Here is a 6,893-nt window from a genome sequence, read left to right on the forward strand (position 1 = left end):
GAGAGAGAGCTGGAAGTACTTTAATGCTGAATTCTCTCTCTGTCTCTTTGTCTCTCACTATGTCCCCCCCCCCACACACACACACACACATAACATACAACCCAACCCAACCCCTAACACACAAACACTACATCACTGCCTTTCGTACCTATTCAAGCTCTTACAGTATAGTACTCGCATCTTAATTCTGATTGGTTCCAAGGATGCTGGTTCTTTTATTAGAATTGCACAGGTTTGTCGACGTCATAACAGTTCCATTTCATTAAATTTTTTTAATAATATAAACACATTTTTAATAATTCATATTCTAATCATTGTTAATTTCTAATAATTTATTAAATCTGGTGTCATTGTTGAACTATTCCTCTTTATAGGCCACAGAATTGGAACAGCCATCATTCCTGAAGTTCAACACATCCCGCACCGCTTATATGTTTGTTTTTGGCAACGCTTTGCAATAAGATTTTATCTGTTTACATTAGTTAATTACACTAGGAAACATGAACGAACAGTGAATAATACTTCAACAGCATTTGTTAAAGGGATAGTTCACCCAAAAATGAAACTTCTGTCATTAATTACTCACCCTTATGTCAGACCTTTGTTCATCTTCGGAACACAAATGAAGAAATTGTTGATAAAGTCCGAGAGCTTTCAGTCCCTCGATTGAGAGCATGCAATTTACACATTCATGGTCCCAAACGAGGGATAGAAAGCTCCTCCTTTGTGTTCCGAAGATGAACGAAGGTCTTACGGATTTGGAACGACATGAGGGTGAAAAAATTAATGACAGAATGTTCTTTTTCTGGGTGAACGTGTTTTTAAACGTAGTTATTTTCAACATTTACTAATAAATGTAAAAAAACAAAACATAAGTTGTATCTGTTAACATCATTAGTTCATGCACTGTGAACTGACATGAACAAACAATGAACATTTTCCTTCAAAATTGGCTGAGAAAATATTTTAAAATGTTCACAGATTCTGTCTGGGCTTAGGGAAAAGGAAGGTTGCATGTCTCATGGAGAAATGTTTGTCTGAAAGGTATGGATCTCTCTCTCTCTCTCTCTCTCTCTCTCTCTCTCACTGTAATGGTATTTGTAGGGTTTGATAAGCTCCTCTCTGACGGCCTCCTGTCCTGATGATGTGGACGCAGAGACAAAGGCCGACTGCTGCATTCTTCTGAACCTAGGGTTTAACACATGCTCAGATAACAGAAAGGTATTTACAGCACACTTCACTGTTACCTCAGAAAAAGCGGCCTGAATCTAGAGCTTATAAACTAATGCTGCATTAAACGACAGAAGAGCGTTTACACAATAGTTCTTTTAGTTTATTGTATGGAAATTGTTTTATGTGCCAGAATTGATTGGCAAGACTTTTCCATCTGTCAGCTGCCGCTATCATTTAAATGAAAAGGATGAGGATAAAGCAAGATTTCAATGATGTCATTAAGAGAGAAGTGAGGTTGGTGAGCTGTAGTTATCGCTGTGATGTCACTTTAATATGTGCCGATTAGACTGCAGTCAGTGTGACTGTGAGTGTATCAGTGAGCGGCAGGCCTGTCCATCTGAAGTCCCGCTGGGATTCCTCTGGCTGTGTCTCATTGTGCTGGACCCTGTAAGACAAAGGGTTAAGTAAATGTTTGGGGAAGATAAGGCCACTCACACTGACAGCATGCAGACTTCAGGGACCGGGCTCCACTACGGCCAGATACACACACACACACACACACACACACACACACACACTCCTCCTCACTTTTGCCTCTTACTCAATTTCAAATTTCCTCTCTCTCTAAGGATTACTTCATCTCTCTATTCTATCTCCACGACTGTGTGTGTACAGTTTTGTTACAAAGTCGCCAACATCTTATATTACATTTTCATACCCTAATCATACATCTTAATGTTGAATTAAATATAAATCTATAATTTTCTTGTATTCAGTACTGTGGATTGAGATGATTTTTGCCATGTTCACTGGCTGCTAAGCATTGACTTCATTTTTCTCTAATCAAAATGTTTTGAACATGTTTTCTTGTGAATATTGTTTTAATTGATAATCATTTATAGGTTTTTCCCGTGTTCTAAACTTCACTTTTTTAAATCCTATTAATCTTTTGTAATATCCTTTTAACAAAAGCCAGATCGTGACTTTGCGTCATCTTCCAGGAAGTGACATCAGTTTTGGTGGAAAACAACAACATAAACATCAGTCAGTGTTAGCAATGGGTTTTTATAGTTTTTTAATTATGACATTACAGTTTATAAAAAACATCCATCCTGTACATTTTCTAAAACAAGGTTATAATTATTAACGTTTAAGTGTCTGAGTTTGACCAAAACATATCTAGTATAAGAGTCTAGTATATCCTTTTATAGAAATGCTTCCTTTAAATTACAGCACAAACATACTCATTATTCTTTTTTTTATCTTTTTTTTTTTTTTTACTTCAGAACAGTGCATAACAGGATTGAGTGACCTAACTGCAGTGAACACGGTTGTATAGAGGCAGAGAGGTTTCTTTGTGTGTGTATGAGAGAGAGATTATGTGTAACACACAGCAGTATTATGTTTTAGGTAGCGTAAGGCAGTGGGAGGGAATGGTGGAGACTTTCTTTGCATGGCTGTTCCAGCTGCTATCTCCAGCTACAAGACTAAAAGTCTGGCCAGGAAAACAGACTCGCACACACTCACTCCTATTTTCTTTAATGTGCTCTGCTCAGTTTTTCCTACTTTAAAAACAAGCTATAGCGGTCTGATAAGAGAGGAGGGCCTGTGTACCTGTGTTTGTGTGAATGTCACTGTGTCATGTTCCTTTTTTTTGGAGGGTGTGTAGCATTACTCATTTGAGCTATGACATTGCGGTCATTAGTGCTATTAGCATCAGGGTAAATAGCTATGAAATACTTAGCAAAACATCTTTTAGTGCCATTTTGTGTCAATTCATGACAGCTTGTGAACTGAAGGAAAGCCATGTCACTTATTATTATCATGTTTTCTGAGGCAGAGTACCCTAGTAAAATGGTTACTTTAGTGTTTTTTGGATACACTGTAAAGAAAGTTGCTGCCTTACATTTTTAAGTTCAATCAACTTGGATGTTTAAGTCATTTCAACTTAAACTACATTAAACTGTCTTAAAAAATTAATTGAATCTTGCAAAACTTAAAAAAACTTAAAATCATGTTGTCATAACTTATTGATCATATGATTTTTTCAGTGTATGTACTATGGAAATACCATGACATGTACCATGTTAATACCCTGTTTATCTTTGAATTGGCTTGAAGTAGCATGTAAATATCATGGTGCATGATTTTGATAATCATTCAATACCGTGGTATCGAAGTGTCAAGGTGTTGCCATCTGATAACATCATGCTGACTGTACCAATGGTACCGCCACAGTACTTTTTTCAAAGGTGAACCCAGCACATCCAGTTTCAATACAGACAAATGTGCCCTGAAAATTCATAAACTTCCCACTTTCCGTTTACTTCTTACTTTCACACATATTAAAATTATGGCCTACATTTTACACAAATAGGAGATCATAAATTCAACCGCAGACGTCAGCTACACAATGAAGTGCTGCCATTGATGTGTTCTCGCCATACACAAACAGTGAACGCTCTCCGTACACAGTTAGACGTTTTGTTTTTCTCCGTAATTGGGCTGTAGAATAAACACGGAGGTTAGGTTGTGGAGCAGAGATGTCAGATAGTTTACGGAGACTTCATTCATGTACGGTCAAGTCTGATTCAGCCAACAGCTAATAAGTACGACGAACATCGTGTCAAATTGTCAGAGACGTCCAGAGTGGCTCGGTTAATGATACACAGTCCTTGATTTGTGTGAGCTGCTAAATAGCAGTAACATTAGTTCAGCTGTTTTAATGGCCTTGTTAGCATGTCAATGAAAGATCAGTATATCAAATGATGTATTACCTGCCATCTTAGTTATGAAGAGCCAGCACCAGCAAAAATGGGGGGAAAACAGTAAATTTAGTTTAAAAGTGTTCTTGGATCAATGTGAATCATAACATATAGTGGGGGTGCATCCTTTCTCAGCCAGGGAAGATTTAGGTGGACAGCTGTTTGAAATGGGGGAATGTATTCACGAACCTGGAAATTAGCTTGTGCTCTTTGGATAATCTACACCTTCGGGAGGACTGGGAATCTAAAAACGCCCTCCTATCCTTCTCTCACTCCCCCCACTCTGTCCATCTCTTGTTCTCTTTTTGGTTCTGTTTCTCTCTCACACACACACACTGACACAAACACATTCAGACTTTCTTTATATCTCTCTTTCCATTGGCTCTACCCCCTCGCCCATTACCATGACCCTTGTTCTTCCCACTTACTTTCTCTCCATTCTCTCTCTGTCTCTCTCCCTCCCTCCTGCTGGTTTTATCAGTGGTCCTGCTCAGTGTCCTACTGTCATGTCTTGATGTGATTTATGTCATGGGCTGTGAAGTTTACTTATCTCCTCCCCCTACACACACTCTCTCTCTCACACACACACACACACACACACACACACACTAAGGAGATGGCTCCCACTTTCTAGGGCTCAGCCAACCTGGCTCCTCTGCCGCCCAGCACCCAGACCCGGCCAGAGTGAGTAAGCAGGGTGTGTTGTTTGTGGTAGCGAAAAGTGTGAGGGTCTCAAATGAGATGGCCGTTATTTAGTGGACAGTCAAAGATAGTGATGTATGTTCTGTCAGTCATGAAGCTATATATTTTCTTCCAAATCCATTCCTTCTCTGGCCTATCCTATAATATCCTGGTTAACTCTATCATATCCTGGCCTATCCTATCCTATCCTGGCCTAATTATCCTATCCTATCATATCCTGTCCTATCATATCTTGGTCTGTCCTATTATTTCCTGGCCTATCCTATCCCTTCCTATCTTGGCCTATCGTACCCTGGCCTATCCTATCTTTTCCCAATCCTACCCAGTCGTGATCTATCCTATCCTATCCTGGCCTATCCTATCTTTTCCCAATCCTACCCGGTCGTGATTTATCCTATCCTGGCCTTGCCTACTGCATACTATCCTACCTTGGCCTATTATATCCTATCTTATCCTGGCCTATCCTATCCTTTTCCAATTCAACCCTCCCTTGATTTATCCTATCCGGTCATATTATACCCTACCCTGTCCTGATCTATCCTGTCCTGTCCTGTCCTATCCTACACTGACCGATCATATCCTATCCTGTCCTGTCCTGTCCTGTCCTGTCCTGTCCTACCCCGACCGATCCAATCCTATCCTATCCTGTACTGTCCTACCATCACTTATCCCATCCAATTATATGTGAAGAGGGCTGTATTATTTTCTTCATTCCATTCTTTGAGTCTGAATCTTTGCCCCTTAACTATGACCAGTCATCTGGCACCAAATATGTCATTTCCTCCATCCAGTGACTCGCACTGTAACTCACAGCGAATCCAGCTCCATTTATATGTCATTGTTCTGTCTGTAATTTTGAAATACTTTCATCCCAGTGTCTGCTATGTATGCTTGTGATATTTGTGAGGTGCATATGTGATTTGTGTATGTGTGCATGTGTGCGGTGGAGAGGTCATCCACATCTCTCGTCTACACGGCTCTTAGTGTGGACCCTTTGATGTGCTTTTAGAATGGCCATACAGCTCTCTGCTTTACCTCTCGCTTGACAATTGTTTATTAGTTTTGAAACGGCTTTAGTGGACATCAGGCTCTCTGAGATGGCGCTTTTGAGGAGAGGGCGACTCAAAACTCACCCGAAACCCTCCTCCTCGGGAGCTGGACCCATGACAGTGAGTCACAGAGACCTTTAGAGTTTTAAAGGAGACTCTGGACTGCTGGGGTGAGGAGTTTGAAAGATGGAGGAATGGATAGGGTGAATGTTTCAGTAAGAGCAAGAGAAAGTTTGAGATGGTCACAGAAGAGCACAGGAGAGGAAAGAGACAAGGGAGAAGACCACCCTGGTCTTTAAGAGCTCATTGTGTGTGAGATTTATAGCAATGGTTACTGGTTGTGAGAGGTTTTTGAGTGTCCTGTGGAAGTGCTAATAGAGTGCTGCATAAACGCCTCAAGAGCATTAGGAAACTGACATATATGCAAAGGGACAGCACTACAAAGCAGTTAAATACTGGGCAAATCTTTGTAAAAATGACTTGAGGTAAACATAATTCACAAAAATCTGGATAATTCACCTTAAACAGGTTGCTGTGTTTTGGAACATATTAGCTGGCTTCCAAGTTGGTCATCAGAGTGCATCTTTATTATATATTTTTTTATATTTTATTTTTGTTAATACTTTAAATAAGTAAAAAACGGTCATACACTTAAAGATACATTCTCTGAAAACCTTAAAAATCATTTAAAACCAAATATCTTATACAGTGTTTCTTTTCATGCATTTTTTCTGTGTAGTTTGTTCTTCCACACGACTGTGTGTACTCTGGAGGTGACAAGAGGGACATTTTTTGTAAGAGGACAAAGACATTCTTTTTGTTTCATTTTATTTTACAGCCTGGCATCTCCTGCCCATCTTATGCATTTTTATGCAGGTTAAAATACCAAGTAATCACATTCAAATTATTTTACATGAAGTACATTCTAGACACACATGACTAATATAGTCTCTCTCTTTTTTTTTTTTTAGGAACCAACACAATGCTATTATTAATAATTTGCTGTGAGATGTCACTTAAAGTTGCAATTGCTAAAATTATTACTGCAAGTGCTTTTTTTGTCTTAAAATCAGGAAATAAGTGCACAACTGCATTGCAGCTGCTTCCTCCAGAGGCTGTCATAAAACATGTACATGTACGTAAGAACATTTTATAACAATTTGGATCAGTTTAATATCAATATGATATGTTATCTATATTTTCC

The sequence above is a fragment of the Rutilus rutilus genome (genome assembly GCF_951802725.1).
Source record: "Rutilus rutilus genome assembly, chromosome: 13".
Taxonomy (NCBI): Eukaryota; Metazoa; Chordata; class Actinopteri; order Cypriniformes; family Leuciscidae; genus Rutilus; species Rutilus rutilus.